The sequence below is a fragment of the Psittacula echo genome (assembly GCF_963264785.1).
Source record: "Psittacula echo genome assembly, chromosome: 2".
Taxonomy (NCBI): domain Eukaryota; kingdom Metazoa; phylum Chordata; class Aves; order Psittaciformes; family Psittacidae; genus Psittacula; species Psittacula echo.
Genome location: NC_137737.1, coordinates 119,238,723 through 119,264,819, shown reverse-complemented (window position 1 = coordinate 119,264,819; position 26,097 = coordinate 119,238,723).

Here is a 26,097-nt window from a genome sequence, read left to right as displayed (position 1 = left end):
AATTTTTGTATGTATATAACCTGAGACCTAGACAACAGATGTTCTCCTGGCAAAAGGTATCTATGTGGAAGCACTTGTGAAGGCTGACGTGACAGGTGAGTTGCAACCTTCTGAAATATTATGCAAGTTTGTGTCGAACAATGTGAGTGATCAAGCCCAAATGTTCCTGAGTATCTGCAGGAGAACCACATACATGTGCTGTTAAAAGTGGCTCATATGGAGGTCCTGAGACCAAAGTACAGCTTGCGACCTTGTCTACCACATCTTGGAGAAGAGAGAGAACAGTTATTAGCCTTACCTGATGGTGGCTTTGTGTTTAACAGATAATAGGTTGTTTTCTTTGGGCAGCTCTGCAGAGTAAGATCTGTGGCCTGTAGACCTGTCATAAGCAGGAAACCAACTACGGTGCAGGAGCCAGCCATGAAGGAGGCAGTGAAAATGTTATTGCTGGCATCCACCCATGGAAAAGTTCAGAAGTAAACACTGGCATTTTGTAGAAAAAAAGAAATATACTGACTCAAGCAGCTTGGTTAATCCACCTCTAATTTCTCCTGGAGACATCAGCATATTACTGTGGCTTGCAGTCACTCTCAGGGGCTCAGCCTCTTTTATCCAAATACTGCTTCCCTAAGAAACAGAAGAATTCCCTAAGAAAAAGAAGTATTTCTTTCAAAATCTAATTTCATGCCAAACAAATATTCTATAACGGAGATATACCCATCTCCCTTATCTATAGCAGCAAAGATTTGAACTGTGACATCTTCCACTTGCCCCTCATCTTCTGCAAATACGTGGTATTCATTTTGTTGTTGTGGATCAGGCTTTCCTATCAGTTCAGCTGGTCTGTTGTTTCCCTCCCATTTTTCATGTCTCCAAGTCACCCAGTCCTTCTCCTGATCTTTTCCTCAATTAAGTGGTATGAGATGGTTTTCATTATTAAGCCCGCTTCCAGTCTTACTACACATCCATTTTTAACTTTCCATTTTCTCCTCCCGATTCTTGTTCCCCACATCAGAACCTCTTTCAATGATTTGTGAAGCTTATAAACCTCATTAAAATTCCCCTGCATGGCAGAGAGCAGGTCTGGGAGGTTGTTAGCCTCATACCATGGACACATATGTGTTTTTCTAAATCCCTTGCAAATGTTAGCTATAATAGGAGATGTGTTTAAAAGCTGAAATGAGTACAGAGCAAAAAGGGAAATGAAATTGAGAGAGAGTAGTAATCCATAGATCTCATACAAACTACTAAAAATCCCACGCAGAAATACATCACCATTTTTGCACAGTAGAATCACTTTTCCCTAATAAGCCTATATCTCAGCCTAACGCTTACTCTACATGTATGTCAATTAAGCAGTAGAAAAAACTTGCAGCACCATGTCCCAGTATTCAGAGGCTGAGGAAGACAGCAGATGGAGGAGTCGCTTCTGTGGAGACGAGAAGGCATTTATGTTTTTATTCACTGTCAGCATAGCTCCTGAGTATTAAGGAACCACCTGTATTTCATGTTGGCTTCTGTGCCTCTTAGGGAAATCCCACCTTACTGTAGTACTGAAATGGAACATATGATTTGGTGAAGAGGCTGATAAAGCGATAAAGACAGAGAATCTGAAAAAGGTCAGTGAGTTTTTGAATGAGACCTAAGTGAAGAGGGTTTCACATTCCTAAAAGTAGCAGATTGGGTTTTGTGTGATGGAAAGAGCTGTGGCATGCTTCACTGAGGACAAGGTTTCAGAGGAACTAAATATAGGGTTGGCATCTCCTCTCCCCTACCAATTCCTCTGCCTGTGTAGGGCTCATGCTTTCATCCCTTTCTTGCCCAAGCTTGCAAACCTTTCTATCTCCACTAATTGTGATATTCCTTTTTCTCTCTTGCCCCTGACTTTTATTCACTTTCTTCAGCTGGCTTCACACACTCTTCCAGGTTGCAACTACAGAGCTAAGGAGGCAAACAACTTGGACTGGGACTACCCTTGCTGAGAAAGAGGCAGAACCACACTCATATTAGCTAACTGTTAGGATTGGGTTCTTTCTCCCTCTCTGCACTGCATCAGCAGGAGCTAGACTGCAGAGCCATTCCAGGTATAATCCTCTTGGTACCACCAGCAGAAGTAAATACCTTGCTGCCCAGACAACTGCCTACTTAGAATCATAGAAGCATAGAATAGTTAGGGTTGGAAAGGACCTTAAGATCATCTAGTTCCAACCCTCCCGCCATGGGCAGGGACACCTCACACTAAACCATGCCACCCAAGGCCTCATCCAACCTGGCCTTGAACACCGCCAGGGATGGAGCATTCACAACTTCCTCAAGCAACCCATTCCAGTGCCTCACCACCCTCTCAGGAAAGAATTTCTTCCTTATAGCCAATCTAAACTTCCTCTGTTTAAGTTTCAAACCGTTACCCTTTGTCTTATCACCACAGTCCCTGATGAATAGTCCATCTCCAGCATCCGTGTAGGCCCCCTTCAGATACTGGAAGGCTGCTATGAGGTCTCCACGCAGCCTTCTCTTCTCCAGGCTGAACAGTCCCAACTTTCTCAGCCTATCTTCATACGAGAGGTGCTCCAGTCCCCTGATCATCCTTGTGGCCCTCCTCTGGACTTGTTCCAACAGTTCCATGTCCTTTTTATGTTGAGGACACCAGAACTGCACACAATACTACAAGTGAGGTCTCACAAGAGCAGAGTAGAGGGGCAGGATCACCTCCTTTTGATGCAACCCAGGATACAGTTGGCTTTCTGGGCTGCGAGTGCACACTGAAGCTGGCTCGTGTTCATTTTTTCATCAACCAACACCCCCAAGTCCTTCTCCGCAGGGCTGCTCTGAATCTCTTCTCTGCCCAACCTGCAGCTGTGCCTGGGATTGCTCCGACCCAGGTGTAGGACCTTGCACTTGGCATGGTTAAACTTCATCAGGTTGGCATCAGCCCACCTCACAAGCGTGTCAGGTCCCTCTGGATGGCATCCCTTCCCTCCAGCGTATCAACCGAACCACACAGCTTGGTGTCATCGGCAAACTTGCTGAGGGCGCACTCAATCCCACTGTCCATGTCACCGACAAAGATGTTGAACAAGACTGGTCCCAACACCGATCCCTGAGGGACAACACTCATTACTGGTCTCCAGCCGGACATCGAGCCATTGACCACAACTCTTTGTGTGCGGCCATCCAGCCGGCTCTTTATCCACCGAGTGGTCCACCCATCAAATTGATGTCTTTCCAATTTAGAGACAAGGATGTCGTGTGGGACAGTGTTGAAAGCTTTGCACAATGTCTTCGTCTGATCCTATTGGTAATAGTCTTTAGGAACTTTGCAGTGCACTGCCATGTTATGACTATGAATTTGCAGTATTAAAAGAAGGCAAACTTTGTTCATATGTTATCTGTGAGATAAAGGTTTCATTTTAATTGGTACTGGTGGCTTTTATACAATAACCTCAACAGTGCCTTACACTTTAGATTATAAATATAAAAATTATTTTGTAAACTATATGGATAGGAATATATGCATTTAAAGATAAGGAAGAATTCTTTTCCAATTATATAAAAACACAAGCCTTCTTGACTTTTTGAATCTCTGGGTCATACTTTTTGTTTCAAGCAATAACTTCTCTGGCACTTACATTAATGTTTTAACCAAAACCATTAAAGTCAGGAAATAAACAAATGAAGGAAGGAAGCAATCATATTTTTACAGGCAAATACGCATAAGTGCCAACTCCAGAAAAATCAACTAGCAGATTTTGTGTCTCCCTGTGACTGGAAATGTGCCAAATGGTTTGGCAGATAATGTGTAGGAGCAACACCTCCTGCTAAGGAAGAGGTAAGTGATATTCATTGGCTAAGGGACAGAAAATTAACTTGCATCTAGTGTAAAAGCTTACAAGAAAACATTTTTACCATCATTTTAGTTCTCAAAGCACATGCATTTCAAAAGCTCACATTTGCATGTATGCATAGAAAATACATGAATACCTAGCTAGTCAGAGTTGCAAATTCCTTTTTCTTTTTAACTTCAGATAAATAAGCATGGCAGGTTTAAAACTGTATTTCAGGTAAACTTCGAATGTTCTTCCATTTGAAAATTTATCAAAAGTAACACATAACTTTAACTAAATTACAAAGTAAGCTAGATAACACATTTGTTGAATTCAACTGCATTTTTTTTCTTTCTTATTAGGAAAAGCCCACATTTTTGTAATATAACATTATTCATTGTCTTGATTCATCATAGGATCAAAAGCAAAAGATCATTCGAATAATTACTAGAAAGCAGTATAATATTTATTTTTAGCATTCTATTGGAAAATCTATGCAGATATTCCAGTTATTTACTTTACTGTTAATAATCTCATTTTAATTATTTCCTTTAATTTTCATTATTTCTTTATGTCTTATCTATCATTCTTCCAAGAAATCCTTTTCTTTGTGGTAATGAACCTATTTTTTTAACTTCCCCTTTACTGTTTTGGTACAGTAGTTTCTCTTCTAAAGCACAGAAGTAATATTCAGTTTTTAAAATTCTGGTTAAAATTCAGAATATGTTTCCAGGTTTTTCAGCATATTCTCTAAAGCTTTTAAATGTAATTGAACATCACGAAACTTAGAAATGGCTTCCCAAGGGACTCACATGAGGCTGAAAAAGGGTGGGTCCTATAGCAAACCATGTCTTCCTACTTGTCCTTCTTCAGGACAGATGTGATGTCTGCATTTCTCAATCATCAGGATTGAGAAATTACTCCAATTACTCTGACATCTCAAAGATGATAAAGATACAAGAGCACTAGCAGCTCCTCTAACACCCTTGGATGCATGGTCATCTGGGACCACAGATATGGGTATGTCCACATGGGTTAAGTGATCTCTTTCTTTCTATGGATCATGCTTCACTCCCACACCTCAAGCACCTGGGAGGCTTGAGTATATGCCTTATGAGTAAAATATGAGGCAAAGAAGGTACTGAACACATCAGCTTTTTCTCAGTCCCTTTTCAATAAGTACACTGCCCCACTAAGCAATGGACTGGTTGTGGTTTAAAGCCAGCCAGTAACTCAGTACCACGCAGTCACTCACTTGCACCCCTTTTTCCCCCTCTCCAGGTGGAATGGGGAGGAGAATAGAAAGAATGTAAACCCCACAGGTTGAGGTAAGAGCAGTTCAATAACTAAAGTACAATATGCTACTATTAATGATAAGAGAAATAACAAGGGGAGAAAATACGAAACCAAAAAGGGAAAGAAAAAAAAAACAATAAATACAAGCTATATACAATACAATTGTTCACCACCTGCTGACTAACACCCAGCCCAATCTGAGCACTGAATTGTCCTTTTCAGGTAGCTTTTCCCTCAGTTTATATACTGAATCTGACATGGAATATCGCTTTGGCTAGTTTGGGTCGGCTCTCCTGGTTTCCTGTGACTGTCCTCCCTGGCAGAGCGTGAGAGACTGAAAAGTCCTTGATCAGGATAAGTGCTACTAAGCAACAACTAAAACATCAGTGTGTTATCAACATTGTTCTCAGACTAAAGCCGAAACACAGCAGTGCATCAGCTACTAGGATGAAAGTCAACTCTATTCCAGCTGAAACCAGGACAGGTTCTTTCCAACCCAAACCATTCCACAATTCTTTGAAGATTCTGTGACACAACCTAGAGCTGTAGAAATATCCATCACAAAGCCCTTGTTACAACATTGCCTTCTAAGTTATCCTGTTATTTCTGTCATTTTTTGGGGAAGTCTCCTGTGTAAGAGTAGGTCAGAATTCATGCTTCTTGCATTCATGCTGTCTTACAATAGACTGCCTGGCAAAATTGAGGTAAACAGGATTTTGTAAAAATTTTTAAAAGTGGCTTTTCTTTGTATTTGTATTAACACGCAAGCAAAGATAATTGTTAATAAGCAGGATCACTTGCTGTTCATTTTTTCAATATATAGATTCCCTCCTCAGATTGGAAAGTTGGACAGATGTGATGTGACACATAACCAGCAAGAGACCATGAAGATGAGAACTGTGAGTTGAGAAATGAGGTGTTCTCCAACCAAGTGTAAATTATTAAGAGTAGTTAGAAAATGTGCACATTCACAAAGCCCATAAATAATTTATAAGAAACTAAACTACACTAATGAAGCATTGCATTCAAAACAAACAAACTAAAATCTCACACATCGTAACTGCTTCTGTGGAATAAAAAATTGAATAAAACATACAGTTGGTTTCACATTTCTTCTTTAGTTTCTCCATTCAATTTCAGCATGTTAGGTGGAATAGTGCGTGGTTACTGTTTTCTTTGGATGCTTAGGAACTGTAGGTCAAACTAACCTTGTGAACTATTCCAAAAGTTTATAGTACTGAAATAGAGAAAGCCAGCAATGAAAGTCCATTTACATCCTCTTTTCAGAACACATTTGGCTAACACCTCCGCTAGTCAAACAACTCCGAACTCCTATGGTTTAGTATCTCTTTTAAGCAATGTTCTGAATGATCTCTTTCTCCATTCACCAGAGAGAAACCTAACAAAAGAAGCATATTAAATCACAGCCTGTCCTTGTGAATACCTCCCTAAATGAGATATAGCAAGGATTAGGCTTTCAAGGCATAAAGACCGGATCTGTAGAGGAAACTTGTGCTTCTAATTTAAAGGAAACCATAAAGTAAATATCCATAACTGTATGGGTATGATAACATGACCCAGCAACACCACTTTCAGTGGATAGCATGGTCTAAATAAGCCACTGGAGCGCTGAGATACAGCCTTTTAGGCAGACTTGTAGGGAAGTGATTTCATGAGATACTCAGGTAAAAGCTTTTGCACTTTGGAAAAATTTCAAAGAAGACCAAAACCTTTTTTCAGTAGTTGTTGTAGGGACATAAGGTATTTATAAGATGAGCTAAGAAAGTTATAAGAAAAGCTGCACTAAAATGCAAAATATATTATTTATTATAAGTAAATGATAGTATTCTCTAGCACTTCAAAATACTTCTGTACTCCTTTGAGGAATATATACTGTGCATCAATTTGTGATTTGATTGAGTAGTGTTAGATATATATGACCAACTTGCTCTTTTGATTCATAAAGAATAGGGCACATATGTTGGCTTCCTGATTTTCTAAGGAAAGGAAGTTTGTGATCGCAGTGTCTGAAAGAGACTGGACTATCTACTGCTTAACTTTTGAACTACTAATTTCAGTTAAATTATGGCATTGTGTCTTCTAACATCTCCATTTATCACTGTGACCTTGTCTAGTTTTCTTGTTCTCTAGATTTTTTTAAATTATATAACAGTAACTCACGAATTATTTTAAACATTAACAAAAGCACAGACTGTAAAAATCTTTGGGTTTTGTTACTGGTTATAATTACTATTTTTTTCCTTCCTCATCATCCAGGTTCATTGTTTGGTAACATTTAGCTTCCAAGTAGATAAGCTATAAGATCTCTGACCTGCCTGTTTCCACAATTAAATCTCTTGTAGTTGAGAATTATTTCTCTGGCTTACTGAAGCTACCTTTCGCTAGAATTTTTCTCACCTAGCACTTTTATCTCTCATCTTTTGGTAACTCAGTTCTTCCTCTCCAACTCTTACAGCTGCCTATGAAATCTCTTCAAATCCGTTCATTGAGCTCCTGCCACTTCTAGCTCAACACTCTCTGAGTTCTTATTTTTGCACTGACCTCCTCCCACTCTCCACTTTCTTCCATCAATACTTAGCACAGTCATTTTCTCTTGTAGTTAATGAATGCAATTGCTGATCTTGTTTGTCTTGATCCCTCTTCATTACAAGTCACCTAGCCAAAGTAATTGCAAATTCATCTCTCATAACTATTTCCGCTCCTTGTTTTTCTTGACTTCATGGAAAACTCCAATTGGGTGACCCTGCTTTGACTGTTCTTAAGTGTGTTGCCAATTTCAAGCCAAACCCCCTATTTATCCTCAATGAGCTTTGATCTTTCGTGGCATAGAGGAAAATTTGAAGAATGAATGTGTTTTTCTCCTTGCAGAAGACCTAAATATCTTTTTCCAAGAGCAAATTGCTAAAATGCCAAGTAACTTTGCTCTTGCCTTTGCCTTGTCTTCCCTCTGCTCATCACAGATGCTAATCTGATATCCTCCTAATCCAATCTCATGCCCCACTGTTTTTGTTCCTCCACCTGATCGCTCTCATTCTCTCTCCTTTTCTCAGCCTCTCTGTCTCTCCCTTGCCTCAAAATAAAAGCAATTTTAATATCTTTGATGTTTTTATACTAATAAGCTGCCGAATTTCTGGTCTAGCTACCAGTTCATCTTTCTTTTTTAAGCTCATAAAAAATGTTGTGTAGAGAACAAATGACATGGTAAATCCACCAGACCCTCTGCAGTCTCCTGAGTCCGCTGAAACTACTCTTAGCTAGTACTTTGAATCTAACTAATGACAGACCTAGGACTCATTCATTAGTACCACTTGACTTTTTATCCTGTTGAATTTACTTTTGAACTATTGTTCTCCTTTCTGTTTTCTTTTCTTTTTTGTTTTGTTCATTGTCTCGGTCACCAAAAAAAGAAAATAATTTAGGTGGAGTGCTACTTATTTTTGTCCCCAAAATGAATGTCAGTCAAATTCTCAGATGCTTGATATGTTTCTGTCATAAAATTTAAAGTCTAGTCCAAACTCTAAACTTTGTTTGAAAAGTTTTTGAGAGTCCATATTAGTCAGTTTAGTTATATGAGCTGTCTGTGTACTCTCTTCACTGTTTTATTTCCTTAGAAATGCTTGGTGTTGGGATGAAACTTGCTGTTGGATTGCACCCCATCACTTCAATGTGTTCTTGCGAAAAATCCGCAGACTTGATTAACAAACTTTTACATCACAAAAGATGAAGTTGAATCCTGACAAGGGGTAGTGCTGGTGCTCACTGGTAGATCATTCGTATTTACTTATTTGTGTCTCCTCCATCAGTTGTTTTGATTTTTGGGGGGATTTTTATTGTGTTGTTTTGTTTGTTGAGTTGTTTTGTTTTGATTTTTTTTATCGTTATTATTGTTGTATTACAACAATTTATTACAAACAATACTGGAAAAGAGAAAACTAGGAAAATCTTACAAACTAGCTAAATCTATCTGCACAGAAACCTCTGTAGGGAAAGCTTTAGTATGAAATTATAGTAGTCTATCCTTTGTTTATTAAGAAATGAGCAAGGAAGTTTGTATGATTGTATCTGCAGATATTAGCTTCATTGTGTTCATCTTCATGGACAGTTTGCCATCCAAAAAACCGTTAAAGTTGAAACAAGCAATAGTCACTGCTTCCCCTCATTCACCAAGCCAGTAATCTCATTTTAGAAGGCATGAAGTGTTTTGGAATCACTGGTTATGGGAGTGAAACAGCAGATTAAAAATCATTGGTTAAGTATTTTGGTTCCTTTTTGTGTCCTTTTCGTGTCCTTTTCAAATATATGTATGCAAGAAGACAAGCTATTTGTGAATGGTAAGAATTATTGCCTGAATTTGGAAAAGAATGCAAATTATTATTTTTTTTAAATTGGATTTAAGTCTGCATGTTAAGCTCTGGGTTCATATTCTTAAAAGCTCTTGCTGTTCAGTGTTGAGAAATAGGCTACTGACTACTTTTAGTGTTTTCTCTCAGAGCATTCTATAGCAGGGTTTCTTGCAAAGCCTTTCTAAATAGAGAAGGAAGAGAAATATAACCTTGATTTTTATTTTCCATAAGTGGCCTCTAATGTGATAGCACAGCATTTACAGAGAGATTCTGCTGCTTAACCAAACTTCTGGTCTCGTGTATTTCAATCTACACTTTGATAAAAGCATTTTTAAAATGTTTTCCTTCTGTGTTTGTCCACAAAGAGATTACAACCTTTCTAAGGAGTATAAGATTCCAAGAGGCAGGAAATGTGTATTCCATAATGCTCAAGGGGAAAAATTAGATTTCACTGAAATCACTGGCTCAGTGACTTTGAAAGATTTGGATGTATTTTGTCATCTAAAACTAGATCACCTAGAAAAATCATTAGAAGGAGAGAGTGATCAAAAAATTAAAACCAAATAAAATATCATAGAATCATAGAACAGTTAGTGTTAGAAAGGACCTTAAGATCATCTAGTTCCAACCCCCCTGCCATGGGCAGGGACACCTCACACTAAATCATGTCACCCAAGGCTTTTTCCAGCCTGGCCTTCATATCTGAAAAGGTTTGTTAATCTATCATTTCCCTATCTATCTGCATTAAATATTGTCCTGGGTTCAGCAGTTGCAGTCATGTTTTCTCCTTCTTAGTAGCTGGTGCAGTGCTGTGTTTTTGACTTTCGGCCTGGGAACAGCGCTGATAACACTGATGTTTTTAGTTACTGCTCAAATGTTTAGTCTGACCAAGGACTTTGTGAGTCTTATGCTCTGTCAGGGAGGAAGGGAAGCCGGGAGGATGCAGAGACAGGACACCTGGCCCAAACTAGCCAAAAAGGTATTTCATACCACAGCACATCACGCCCGGGATGTAACTGGGAGTTATCCGGAAGGGCTGGCTCACTGCTCGGTTGAGATGTTTTTCGACGGGTGGTATTGTATTCTCTTCCCTTGTTATTTCCCTTATCATTATTATTGTTGGTGGTGGCAGCAGTAGTGGTTTGTGTTATACCTTAGTTACTGGACTGTTCTTATCTCAACCTGTGGGAGTCACATTCTTTCCATTCTCCTCCCTGTCTGTCCAGGAGCGGGGGAGGGGGGAAAGAAAGGGCGGGGAGGGAGTGGACTGCATGGCTAACTTGACGACAGGGTTTAAACTACGGCCGTTATTTTGGCACCCAACGTGGGGCAGGAGGGGTTGAGATAACTACAGGTCTGACCGGACTGTGTCTAATCGTATTTGTGATAAGCATTCATTGTTTTGGATTAATAGTCATTCATCACAATGATGATTTATTGGCTCTCAAGGTTGTTTCTCTTGATCTCACAGTTTCAGCATATCATACCTTACTTACAGCCTGTATTTGCAGTGTTAGCGTTTATCAAGTCAGGTGCTTGGGCTTGGGTTCTTGTCTCATTGTACTTTATGGTAATGACTTGTAATATAATAGAATCGTTGATCATGAAACTGATCTGGCTTATGTTCCCAGTGTGGTCACCGCCTTTACACTTTGGGAGGTATGTAATAGAAGTGCTTAGCAATTACACATCTTTTTTCTCCTTCTCAGGTGGTCAACCTGTGAAGGAGACATTCTCTTACCCTGCCAGCCCCCCCCCCCCCCCCCCAGACCATTTACAGCATCGTTTGAGAGTTTTGAAGTTTTTGAATGGCCTTTAAATACTGTTGAGACCTGTGTGCTGATTGTGATAGGGATCACCATGTTGGCATGCATACAAAGTGTGTTTTGTGCACAACCATTACGTCTGATCTCAAGAGTTAAGCAGAGTCAGGTTTGGGTCTTGTCTGGGGTTAGATGACATTATAGGAGGACCAGGAGATTTTCCCCAAGGCTAGACAGCCATGAATGGCAGGGTGTGTGGGACAGTATGGGCGAGTAGCAAGTATCTAGGTCAATGGGCCCCTCCAGTGCTTTGGAATTTCACCACCAAACAAGTGCAAAATCCAGAAAAATTAATAAAACACTTAAATGAGGTGTGTTGTCATTCTGGCCATACAAGAGACAGACAAATAATGGCAACATGCTGGGGCTTAGCCTATGCTTACCGGGCCTTGTCCATCACTATCCAGCACCTTCAAAAGGAAAAAAATGTCCCTGGATCTGTGGGCAAAGCAACAGACAGCACAGCTATTCCAGCTCCAAGCACAGCAGCTATACCAGCCTCAGCGACAAGTACAGCAGCTACTCAAACTTCGACTGCAACAGACAGTGCAGCTACCCCAGCTCCAAGCACAGAAGCTACACCACCCCCAGCGACAAGTACAGTCGCTAGTCAAACAACAGTGACAATCACTGCAGCTAAACCAGAGAACCAATTTGTACCAATATCGGTTGCCCCTGTACGCAAGAGAAAAAGCGAAAAAGAGGCAAGAAGGGTGAAGCAAGATGAAGAAACAATGTACTCACCACAAGGGCCAGCATCTGATCAGGAGTCATCATCACATGACGAAGAAGAAGAGGAAGAAGAGGTGACTTCTCGACCTCGGACTTCAACTGAACTACGGAATATGTGAAAAGATTTTACTTGTCAATCAAGGGAGCACATCATCACCCGGTTGCTCTGACGCTGGGACAAAGGGGCTGATGGTCACGAACTAGAAGGTACAGAAGCCAAGCAGCTGGGATCACTTGCTAGAGAAGGGGGAATTGACAAAGCAATTGCAAGAGAGAAAAAGTCCCTCAGTCTTTGGAGGTGGCTCTTGGCAGCTGTGAAAGAAAGGTTTCCATACAAGGACGATGTTATGAGTCGTTTGACCAAGTGGACTACTTTAGACAAAGGCATCCAGTCTCTGAGGGAATCAGCCATCGTAGAGATGATCTATAACATCAAGCCGAATAACGGGGATATACCCATAGATCCAAATGAAGTCGAATGTACACAACCCATGTGGCAAAAACTTACATGGAATGCACTGTCATCATATGCCCATTCATTGGCAACAGTAACCTGGAATGACATAGCACCACTAACGGTGGATGAAATGATTCATAAACTCTGAGAGTTTGAAGACAATCTCCCCTTCAATCATCTCAGCTGTGGAAAAACTGTCCCAAAATCTCAAACAATTGAGAGATGATCTATCTGATCTATCCAGCTCCTCACGTGTACCAACACACGTCTCAGCTATTAACAAAAGGCGTCCTATTGTTCGAGAGAGAAAAGATATAGAAGGTATATGCCACGGGCCATCCTGTGGTTTTACCTGAGGGATCACGAAGAAGGCATGATGAAGTGGGATGAAAAACCTACTTCAGCTTTGGAGGAACAGGTGAGTGAACTGAAGAGGAGAACAAGGGTCAAGGCTGATCATCCCACGAAAGCTGCGGCTTCAGTCTCTGGTGAGCAGGTTCCCAGATAGAGTGGAAGAGCTGATTTTACTCCAGCTCCTGTGATCATAGACTCATAGAATCATAGAATAGTTAGGGTTGGAAAGGACTTTAAGATCATCTAGTTCCAACCCCCCTGCCATGGCCAGGGACACCCCACAATATACCATGCCACCCAAGGCCTCATCCAACCTGGCCTTGAACACCGCCAAGGATGGAGCATTCACAACTTCCTCAAGCAACCCATTCCAGTGCCTCACCACCCTCTCAGGAAAGAATTTCTTCCTTATAGCCAATCTAAACTTCCTCTGTTTAAGTTTCAAACCGTTACCCTTTGTCTTATCACTATAGTCCCTGATGAAAAGCCCCTCCCCAGCATCCTTGTAGGCCCCCTTCAGATACTGGAAGGCTGCTATGAGGTCTCCACGCAGCCTTCTCTTCTCCAGGCTGAACAGCCCCAACTTTCTCAGCCTGTCTTCACACAGGAGGTGCTCCAGTCCCCTGATCATCCTCGTGGCCCTCCTCTGGACTTGTTCCAACAGTTCCATGTCCTTTTTATGTTGAGGACACCAGAACTGCACACAATACTACAAGTGAGGTCTCACGAGAGCAGAGGGGCAGGATCACCTCCTTTGACCTGCTGGTCACGCTCCTTTTGATGCAGCCCAGGATACGGTTGGCTTTCTGGGCTGCGAGCACACACTGAAGCTGGCTCATGTTCATTTTCTCATCAACCAACACCCCCAAGTCCTTCTCTGCAGGGCTGCTCTGAATCTCTTCTCTGCCCAACCTGTAGCTGTGCCTGGCATTGCTCCAACCCAGGTGTAGGACCTTGCACTTGGCATGGTTAAACTTCATCAGGTTGGCATCAGCCCACCTCACAAGCGTGTCGAGGTCCCTCTGGATGGCATCCCTTCCCTCTGGTGTATCAACCGAACCACACAGCTTGGTGTCATCGGCAAACTTGCTGAGGGCGCACTCAATCCCACTGTCCATGTCACCGACAAAGATGTTGAACAAGACTGGTCCCAACACCAATCCCTGAGGGACAACACTCGTTACTGGTCTCCAGCCGGACATTGAGCCATTGACCACGACTCTTTGTGTGCGGCCATCCAGCCAGTTCTTTATCCACCGAGTGGTCCACCCATCAAATTGATGTCTCTCCAATTTAGAGACAAGGATGTCGTGTGGGACAGTGTTGAAAGCTTTGCACAAGTCCAGGTAGATGACGTCAACTGCTCTACCCCTGTCTATCAGTTCTGTAGCCCCATCTTAGAAGGCCACCAAATTGGTCAAGCAGGATTTCCCCTTAGTGAAGCCATGCTGGCTGTCACCAACCACCTCCTTGTTTTTCATGTGCCTTAGCATGCCTTCCAGGAGAATCTGCTCCAAGAGTTTGCCAGGCACAGAGGTGAGACTGACTGGTCTGTAATTCCCCGGGTCATCCATTTTCCCCTTCTTGAAAATGGGGGTTATATTTCCCTTTTTCCAGTTGTCGGGAACTTCACCTGACTGCCATGATTTTTCAAATATGATGGCCAATGTCTTAGCAACTTCATTTGCCAGCTCCTTCAGGACCCGCGGATGGATTTTGCCATGTCCCATGGACTTGTGTATGTTTAGGTTTTTAAGATGGTCTCGAACCAGATCATCTCCTACAGTGGGCCTAGGGTCCTCATTCTTACAGTCCCTGCGTTTGGCTTCCAAGACTTGGGTGGTGCGGTCAGAGCCTTTGCCAGTGAAGGCAAAGAAGATAAAGTGATAAAGAAGAATAATCCTTTTCTACAGGAATTAAGTGCCCGCCGCTGTGATGACCATTGGATTGGCCCTGCCTCCAGCCAGGTGGAGGTAAGGGACAATCGAATTTACTGGACTGTGTGGGTCAGATGGCCTGGCACATCAGTCCCACAGAAGTATAAGGCTCTAGTAGATACCGGTGCACAGTGTACCCTGATGCCATCAAGCTGTCAAGGGGTGGAACTCATCTATGTTTCTGGAGTGCCAGGAGGATCCCAACAGTTGACTGTACTGGAGGCTGAGATCAGCCTGACTGGGAGGAAATGGCAAAAGCACCCCATTGTGACTGGTCTAGAGGCTCCATGCATCCTTGGCATAGATTACCTCAGGAGAGGGTACTTCAAAGACCCAAAAGGGTACCAGTGGGCTTTTGGTATTGCTGCTTTGGAGACTGAGGAAATTGAGCAGCTGTCCACCTTGCCTGGTCTCTCAGAGGATCCTTCTGCTGTGGGGTTGCTGAAGGTCGAAGAACAACAAGTGCCAATCACGACCACAACAGTGCACCGGCGGCAATATCGCACCAACCAAGACTCCCTAATTCCCATTCATAGGCTGATCCGTAGACTGGAGAGTCAGGGAGTGATCAGCAGGACCCGCTCACTTTTTAATAGCCCCATATGGCCAGTGCGAAAGTCTAATGGAGAGTGGAGACTAACAGTAGACTATCGTGGCCTGAATGAAGTCACACCACCATTGAGTGCTGCTGTACCGGACATGAACTGGAGTCAAAGGCAGCCAAGTGGTATGCACGATTGATATTGCCAATTCATTTTTCTCAATTCCTTTGGCAGCAGAGTGCAGGCCACAGTTTGCTTTTATTTGGAGGGGAATTCATTGCACTTTGAACCGACTGCCCCAGGGGTGGAAACACAGCCCTACCATCTGCCATGGACTGATCCAGAATGCACTGGAACAGGGGCAAGCTCCGGAACACCTGCAATACATTGATGACATTATTGTGTGGGGTGATACAGCGGAAGAAGTCTTTGAAAAATGGAAGAAAATAATCCAAATCCTGCTGAAAGCTGGTTTTGCCATAAAATGGAGTATCGTCAAGGGACCTGCACAGGAGATTCAGTTTTTGGGAATAAAATGGCAAGATGGACGTCGCCAGATCCCCACAGATGTGATCAACAAAATAACAGCAATGTCTCCACCAACTAATAAGAAAGAAACACAAGCTTTCTTGGGTGCTGTGGGGTTCTGGAGAATGCACATCTCAAATTACAGTTCGATTGTAAGCCCTCTCTATCATGTGACCCAGAAGAAGAATGATTTTAAATGGGGCCCTGAGCAACAACAAGCCTTTGAGAAAATTAAACGTGAGATAGTTCATGCAGTAGCCCTTGGACCAGTTCGGAATGGGCCAGATGTAAAAAATGTACTGTACACCGCAGCCGGGGAGAATGGTCCTACCTGGGGCCTCTGGCAGAAAGCTCCAGGGGAGACTCGAGGTCGACCCCTTGGCTTTTGGAGTCGGGGATACAAAGGATCTGAGGCCAGCTATACCCCAACTGAGAAAGAGATACTGGCAGCCTATGAAGGGGTTTGAGCTGCTTCGGAGGTGATTGGCACTGAAGCACAGCTCCTCCTGGCACCCCGGTTGCCTGTTCTGGGCTGGATGTTCAAAGGCAGGGTCTCCTCTACACATCATGCAACCGATGCGACATGGAGTAAATGGGCTGCACTAATTACACAACGAGCTCGAATAGGAAATCCCAGTCGTCCAGGCATTCTAGAAGTCATCATGGACTGGCCAGAGGGCAAAGATTTTGGAATGTCACCAGAGGAGGAGGTGATGCGTGCTGAAGAGGCCCCACCATATAATAAACTATCAGAAAGTGAAAAGCAGTATGCCTTGTTTACTGATGGGTCCTGCCGTATTGTGGGAAAACATCAGAGATGGAAGGCAGCTGTATGGAGTCCTCAACGACAAGTTGTAGAAACTGCTGGAGGAGAGGGTGAATCGAGTCAGTTTGCCGAGGTGAAAGCCATCCAGCTGGCCCTGGACATTGCTGAATGAGAAAAGTGGCCAGTACTTTATCTCTATACTGACTCATGGATGGTGGCAAATTCCCTGCGGGGTGGGGGTTGCAGCAATGGAAGCAGAGCAACTGGCAACACAGAGGTAAACCTATCTGGGCTGCTGCACTGTGACAGATATGATATCGCTGCCCGGGTGCAGAACCTGGTGGTGAAGGTACGCCATGTAGATGCCCATGTACCCAAGAGTCAGGCCACTGAGGAACACCAGAACAACCAACAGGTGAATAAATCTGCTAAGATTGAAGTGGCTCAGGTGGATTTAGATTGGCAACATAAGGGTGAATTATTTTTGGCCTGGTAGGCCCATGACACTTCAGGCCATCAGGGCAGAGATGCAACATATAGATGGGCCCGTGATCGAGGGGTGGACTTAACAATGGACACTATAGTTCAGGTTATTAATGAGTATGAAACATGTGCTGCAATTAAACAAGCTAAACGGTTAAAGCCTCTTTGGTATGGAGGACGATGGCTGAAGTATAAATATGTGGAGGCCTGGCAGATTGATTATATCACACTCCCATCAACCCGCCAAAGCAAGTGTCATGTGCTTACCATGGTGGAAGCAACCACCGGATGGATGGAAACATACGCTGTGCCCCATGCCACTGCCAGGAACACTATCCTGGGCCTTGAGAAACAGATTTTGTGGCGACATGGCACCCCAGAGAGAATTGAGTTAGACAATGGGACTCATTTCAGGAATAACCTCATAGACATTTGGGCCAAAGAGCATGGCATTGAGTGGGTATATCACATCCCCTACCATGCACTAGCCTCTGGGAAAATCGGATGGTACAATGGGCTGTTAAAAACTACACTGAGAGCAGTGTGTGGTGGGACTTTCAAACATTGGGATACACATTCACCAAAGGCCACCTGGTTGGTCAACACCAGAGGATCTGCCAACAGGGCTGGTCCAGCCCAGTCGGAACTTTTACATATTGTAGAGGGGGACAAAGTTCCTGTGGTGCACATGAAGAATTTGCTGGGGAAGACAGTCTGGGTTATTCCTGCTTCAGGTAAAGGCAAACCCACTCGTGGGATTGCTTTTGCTCAGGGACCTGGATATACTTGGTGGGTAATGCAGGAAGATGGGGAAGTCCGATGTGTACCTCAAGGGGATTTGATTTTAAGGGAAAACAGCCAATGAACTCAATTGTATACTGTTGCCTGCTATGTAATACTTTTATAGCCCATCAACTAGATGTCTTCAGGTCACCAGTGACTGGCCCTGACTTCCCTCCGACCGTCATCCCGACAGAGAATGAACTTCGATAGAACCAGACAAGTTCTGTGGCAAAGGAACAATCAGCATCAACAGGCAACGATCCAACACTGCACACAGCCTCTCCTGCCCCAAAAGACTGTTACAAGATATGGAACCTGACATCATGGACTGAATGGACTCAACAGCTTTATAGGGATTGGTCCATGCACTAAGGAATGATCTCTTTTTCCCTGTGTGTGTATGTGGATGTATATATGTAAGAGAGATGGTATATTGAAAATGTGGGATCTGAGCATGATGCGAATGGCATGGAATAAGGGGTGGATACTGTCCTGGGTTCAGCAGTAGCAGTCAGTTTTTCTCCTTCTTAGTAGCTGGTGCAGTGCTGTGTTTTTGACTTTCGGCCTGGGAACAACGCTGATAACACTGCTGTTTTTAGTTACTGCTCAAATGTTTAGTCTGACCAAGGACTTTGTGAGTCTTATGCTCTGCCAGGGAGGAAGGGAAGCCGGGAGGACACAGAGACAGGGCACCTGACCCAAACTAGCCAAAAAGGTATTCCATACCACAGCACCTCACGCCCGGGATGTAACTGGGAGTTATCCGGAAGGGCTGGCTCACTGCTCGGTTGAGATGTTTTTCGATGGGTGGTATTGTATTCTCTTTCCTTGTTATTTCCTTTATCATTATTATTATTGGTGGTAGCAGTAGTGGTTTGTGTTATACCTTAGTTACTGGACTGTTCTTATCTCAACCCGTGGGAGTCACATTCTTTCCATTCTCCTCCCTGTCCGTTCAGGAGCGGGACGGGGGGAGAAGAAAGGGCAGGGGGAGGGGGAAGTGGACTGCATGGCTAACTTGACGACAGGGTTTAAACCACAACAAATATGCTACAGACTAAGCTGAGAGGACCCTTGCAGCAGAGGCTATCCCAAAACCTGTGATTTGCTATTTAGTCAGCTGCTGCTGGTTCTCAAAACATCAATGTGGTTATATATGATGATATAATGATGATTAAAACATCCTGTGCTGTTAGTTGTGAAGTGTCTTCCAAAACAGTGATAGTTTGGCACATCTAGTTTTTAATCAAATTGGCACTTCCTCCAATATTTTAGGCAGATATTTATCCCAAAATTATGCAAAATGTATCAGTAGCTACCTACACATTGCTGATTAGACTGCCAAAGCACTTCTTTTTAGATGCTGACTGAAGCTTCTCTGGCATTTGCCACCTTTAAGTATCTAAAATGTGGACTTACCTAATGGAGAGCATAACTGAAGAGACAGCTTCTCTCTGTTTGCAATTTAGTTTTTTCTCTGAATCTGACTTCTAAAAAGAATGGACTTTCTGGGTAGTAGCTGCTATTCCAATTTCCTCCTGCTGCTGATTAGTTACCAGCTTCATTGGCTTTCCTTTATAACCACGTTCCAGTCTTTGGGAAAGTACCACATGTCATTCAGGGTTCAAACTGACTTTAATGTTCAGTTAAATACTGAACTGTTACAGCTGAACTCAGGACAAATGCCTTCCTTTTTTCATGTGACAGACATGACTCTTCAATAAAATAAAGATTTCTAGTTCAGTTCCTTGAACAAAACTAAGAAAGATGTGAAATAGCTTGCTCTCTGAGCAGTAAGAAATACTTGCAAATCTCACTTTTCTCAGGTTGGAAAAATAAATTTCTACTTAGGAATATATTTCTGTGAATAAGACACAAAATATTTCACATATGGAGAAATCCCATCAGATTAAAGAATAGCAAGCATTAAAAAGATTTCTCCATACCCTTCAAAACCTCTTTAAGTTTTCTGAGCCATTAAAACTGGATTTAATTTTTTAATACAATTTTTACTCAACTGTGAGATAGTTCTAAGATAAAGTGTACCATATTTTAATGCTACTTGATTGATTCTTGTTCAATTTAATGCTATGAATTTTTGCAGTGCTGCTTTTAGTATCCTGATTTAGTCCAAAAATTCAATTTACTCTTGAAAAGTCTTTTGAAACTTCTCCAGACTAAGAACCCTGTGATTTAGCTAGATCTAGTTGTAGATCTAACTCCATTAAATCTAATTTAGATCTAATCTAAGAGTTCTTAATATCAAATTTTAATCTCCTTTGTTGCAAATTTTGTAAATTATCTCTTGCACTGTCCTGTCGAACATAGACAACAGTTGATCACTGTCCTTTATTGAGAGGGCATTATACATATTTGAAGACTGTGATTGTGGCCCAGTTCAGTCTTTATTCTTCTAGACAAAACAAGCTCCATTATTTCAACCTTTTCTCATAGGTAATTTCTTCAGCTCTTATAATTTTTATTACTCTTCTCTGGACTCTATCTGTCTAGTTTGTTTGCATCTGTTATAATGACTCAAACTTGGTTTGTGTTCGCTAACAGAACTACATTCTTCCTAATGTAGTCAATACCTCATTTTAAAACAAACAAGATTAAATGGTTTGTTCACAAAGTGACTCAGGTGCAAAACACGTTTGTGTGAGAGCTATTGCTTCCTTATTTAGGCCTAAAACAATATTTGTACAATTTTGTTAACGAAGACAAAAAAAAAAAAAAAAAAATATTCATGGTTTGCAGCATATGGGAATGATTGAACTAATCTGGGAAAAATCGTGAGGTTAATTCTGTCATTTCTGACTACCTCTGTCAGACAGGAACTGTCTACACAATTTTACTTCTTTTTTGTGAAAAATGATTGATGTTACTCCTGACCCACTGCACTACTTAGGATTTGCTGCTTAAATGCAGACAGAAACAGTCATTGTCCAAATAATTATAGCAATCACTTTCTCTGTAGTTCTTGAAAATTATGCTTTGCTTAATAATATATATTAATAGAACAGTATTTTATTGGGTCCTACTTATTTAATGGTTGGGATTTAAAGCATATCTATATGACGCATGTCCCCACCAGTAAACTTTTACAGAACTCCAAAGAATTTCAAGACTTTGGTTTAACAGAAGTTAGCATACCCTGTACAAGTATGCAGTAGATAACACCTGGGTACTGCAAAGTATAACTGTTTGTGGCTACTGTGTTTTTGATGTGTTGCTTTAATATTGTGTGCAGTTTCATCCTGGTGCTTTGGGAAGATAATTATTGGAAATGTACTTGCCTGTTTCACTTTCTTGGTGACTGCTTAGTGAGAACTGCTTGTAACAGCTGCTAACAGACCATGAATTTTTATCCAGAAGATATACTTTGGATTGAGAAATAATTACCAGTCATCTCTATTTCAATCCCCATATTACGTTCTAACTCATCCTTTTCTCTATATTCGAAACCTGCTGGTACTTTTCCGAACAATTCAGCTACAAACTGCGTACTGCTCAACTGTCAATATCCTCTCTCCCAAACACATATTTGCCTCAGGATGGTACTGCACCCCTTTTGGATTCATTGGGAAATCTATTTCTGAAATTATAATACATGTTCAGATCCTCATAAGGCACTGGAAACATATAGCAGACAACTAGGATGTAGTGACTTCAAACTGAAAGAGGGTAGATTTAGATTGGGTATAAGGAAGAAATTCTTCACTGTGAGGGTGGTGAGACACTGGAACAGGCTGCCCAGAAAAGCTGTTACTGCCGTATCTCTGGAAATGTTCAAGGCCAGGCTGGATGGGCTTTGAATAACCTGGTCTAGAGGAAAGTGTCCCTGCCTGTGGCAACAGGGGTTGGAACTCGGTGATCATTAAGGTCCCTTCCAAGCCAAACCATTTTAAGAGTCTATGATTCTATGAATGCTCTTCAGACCTTCCAGCTAGTAAACCGGTCTGATGAAATCCAATGGTCAGTGCAAACTACAGCCAGGAGCTGGGGAGAGGGCAGAAGGGATTAGTGATTAGCAGAACAAATAAAAATCACAGAAAAGAAAGAAAGGGAAAAAGTCTGGAGATAAAACTCCACTGTGATTATTTTTTTTTTTTAATATTTACTGATCACTTCTTGTTTAATATTTCTGGTCTTTATAATTTTGCAAATTACTAAGTCATTGTCATTCCTTTTTACATAGAGGCAATCATTTAACTTTCAGCTGCTTGCTAGTAATAAATATGTATAAACCATAGGACATGACTTTTTTCTTTTGCTTCTCTTCCTTAAGCCATCACTTAAGAACTAGAAAGCTTGGCTGAGGCATGGGGTCAAAGGGATTTTATAATATCCCAGTTCTGAAAATATTTAAAAAAGGCTGACTTTCCCCCTGGTCTCCAAAGCTCAGCTTTTGACTCTGTGAAGCTGGTAGATTCCACTGAAAGTGAGATTCAGTGTTTTACGTCATTATTCCTAGCTCCCCTTATGTTCATCCTTGCTTGTGCCAGGCTTAATATGCAATGTGGGTCAAATTTAACTGAGTGCAATTGCATATATTGAGCGCATGTCCTTGGCAAAAAAAAAATAAAAAAGGATTTTTTTTTTTTTAATCATACCTAATTGATGCTGTACTTTAGTAGTCTGATGAGTTTTTTGGTCGTCTTTGACCTCTGTGCTGGCAAAACTGGTACAGCACTGGCAGCTACCTAATAAATTACATGTCTTTTTCTCTGTGTCCAGTGTAGCACAGGATTCAGCTTGAGACTCACAGCTGAATTTGGTTTTCCAAAGCATCATAGCTGTCTGGGCTTCCAGTACCTTGGAGATGTAGCCATTATCAGTGAGATCTTAATATTGAGCTTAATTCTGTCCCTAATCTTACCCTTTTTGAAGCATTTGCTCTGTATTTGCTGAGGCTTTAACTTGAAAGCCATTCCTAAGCTGATAAATCTTTTCACTAGAAGAAAAATATTAAACTGATGGAGAAGAGAAAGCTTTGGAATTTCCCTTCATTTAGACTAGGGATCCAGAAGTTATATACTCAGCCAACACTTCCACCTCTCTCAAACCCATAAAATTAGAATAGGAAACTCCTGCCAAGTTCTTACAGTATTTTCTAGCTCAGTCAAAACTGTAAAGGTAAGTTCAACTATGGAGAAAAAGTCTGAAGACAGTATCTCAGTCATCCACCCTTGCAAATGGTGATGTTTCACAATTTCAGTGGAATGTATCTGTTCATGATAGTTGGTTTTTTTTACAATATCATTTAAATAATGATAGTGATTGATTTTGTCGAACTTTGTGAAGTACAGCCTCCTTTCTGTTTCCTTATCCACATTCACATTTCACAATAACTTGTAGTTTGGAGCGGTGTATGGCATATTCTTGCGTCTGAAGAGCTAACAGGTGGCCTGAAACAGAGGCAATAGACTTTGAGACCCTGTGTACAAAATGAAAAAGCAACAATAGGATCTGAGAAAAAAGAAACACTTTTTTCTAACACTATTTGATCAGTTCTTGGGGGAAAAAAAGACTATATAGATTTCATAGAGTTCATCTTTTCTGCTGGCTCATAACAGTGCTGTTTTATTATTTCAAATAAAACACCAGGTTTTCCTTGAATATGTCAGTCAGGAAAGGTTTAAAGGAAGTGTATACAGGGATATATTCAAATGTAGTCAGAAGCTTAATGATCAGACAGATTTTTTCCATTACTGTTAATCAGGAGGTAGTTATGCAGGCCAGTGATACAACCAGGCAAGCTCACGTGTCTTGTAAGCAAGCTTTTTAGTCATGCTTTAAACCTTAAAATAATCCTAAATACTCTCTGTTTTTAGCAAGAGGAAGGGGAAAGGGGGGGAGAAACAACCAACCAAACCCTCAAGCTCATCAGAATTTTCTGGTGTTTCCCATTCTTCATTCCTCAGAGGTTTGGAAAGAAAGACCTACCACCTGCTGTCAGGCAACATGTCAAGGGATCCTTATCCTTTTTCTGACTGCTTGCCAGAAAATGGATTAAGAAGAAAAGTAGGCTGAAGGTGGGAATGAGCCAGTCTTGGAAGCCTGCCCCTTACTAGTAAGGTGCTGAGCAATCAAAGGCACCCTGCTCTCCTGAGCCCTGCAGGTTGCCACCACAGTGCTTAGGGCCTGTACATTAAATAGGCTTTGCCTATGTATCTCTTTTCTCACAAGCTTATCCTCTGCAGTGCTTTTTATCCATAGATGACAGCTGTGTAGAAGACCCACTCAGCTTTCAAAGAAACAGACATTTCATGTACTATTTTACTCAATGTGAGTAATAGTTAAGAACAGCGGGTCTTTTCGTAGTACTACCAGCAGACCACAAGATGTCATACTATGATAAAAAGGGCAATTTCTTTATACCTGGAAAGTCCTGCAGTACAAACCTTCCAGAAAAGGAACTGTCTGGAACTTCCAGAAAAGCTGCCTGTTCAGGCAGCTTAATCTTAAGATGTTCAGACAAGCAGAAGGCCACCCTTGAGCAAGAATGTTCTGAGATCTATTGTAATCTGTTGCTGAGCAGTAAGTTACCAACTTGATTTCATCTCTAAATTACTAAAAGAACATGTGAACAAATGTACCCTCAAGCCCTAAATCGTAGCTCTCCACAGGTTGCAGACTCAGTGGAAGGGAAAGGAATTGCACCAGATCACCCAACTAGAAATTCAGTTCTGTCATATATTTTGAATATACTCTATGATTAGCAAGAGTGGACCATTAATGTACCAAACACAAGAAAGTGCATTGCAACTCTCAAATCTCTTACTTCATGCAATGAGTACATCTTTGAGTGCTTCTATAACTTACTGCTCTTTTAAATAAAAAATGCTTACTTTGCTGCTGCACAGTTTACTTATCAGAACAAAATTTATTTACTTTACCTTTAAAAGATCGTAATGCTTTTCTTTTAGTTTGATTTTTGCCCTGTGTTGAGGATTTGTGTTCTTCATGCATTTATAGACTGTAAACTAATTTCTAATAATTTTACATCTTGGCTGCAAGAAAACATTTCTGCAATTAGAATATAAATATTGGGTGGAATTAGCCTTTCTTTAGTGTTTGTGAAGACAAGGAGAAAATTTCAAAGTGGAGTTGTCAAACACTCATGTCCTAGAAGTGCTAAAGGAAACATTTTGTGCTAGTTAAATAGCAGGTCTGAATGGAGTTCTGAAAAGGATCAAAGCACCCTGTGACAGCAAGTACAATGGCTTTGAGCATTCATCTATGTAAACACTCCAAGTCTGACTGCATTTCAGAAAAGCCAATGTTCCAAACAGCAAGAGCTATGATGCACTAAACCTAGAGGCTTTGGGTAAGATTCATACAAGTTGCACATAGTTATAAGTGAGATGACGAAGACAAGAATGAAAATGAATGCAGAACCAGTGACATGAGATTATAAGAGATGGTTGGATCTTGGGTTTCATATATAGTGGTTTTGTTGAAAACTTGTGTAAATGGCAAGTAAAAGTGTCAAATGAAAGAAAAATAACTTTAATGTTGAACATTTAGATGCTTGGCTACACAAGAAACACATTTTTAGACCATTCTAAAAAACTTAGCAAGTTTTGTTATGCTCTGTTGTGTCTTGGGACTTTGGTACTTTCTTAAGGTTTAGAATGTAGAACATAGTAATTAAATGTGAAGGGAGGTAAGGGGTGAAATGTGTTTTCTGTGTTGGGATAAGATATTTAAAAGGCGTATGAAGAAAAATATGTCTTTTTCTTTCCAAAGAAATATATTTTAGAATCATAGAATCATGGAATCATAGAATCATAGAATAGTTAGGGTTGGAAAGGACCTTAAGATCATCTAGTTCCAGCCCCCCTGCCATGGGCAGGGGCACCCCACACTAAACCATGTCACCCAAGGCCTCATCCAACCTGGCCTTGAACACCGCCAAGGATGGAGCATTCACAACTTCCCTGGGCAGCCCATTCCAGTGCCTCACCACCTTAACAGTAAAGAATTTCTTCCTTATATCCAATCTAAACTTCCCCTGTTTAAGTTTGAACCCGTTACCCCTTGTCCTGTCACGTTACCCACTTGTCCTGTTGAACAAGATCGGTCCCAACACCAATCCCTGAGGGACAACACTCGTTACTGGTCTCCCGCCAGACATCGAGCCATTGACCACAACTCTTTGCGTGTGGCCATCCAGCCATTTCTTTATCCACTGAGTGGTCCACC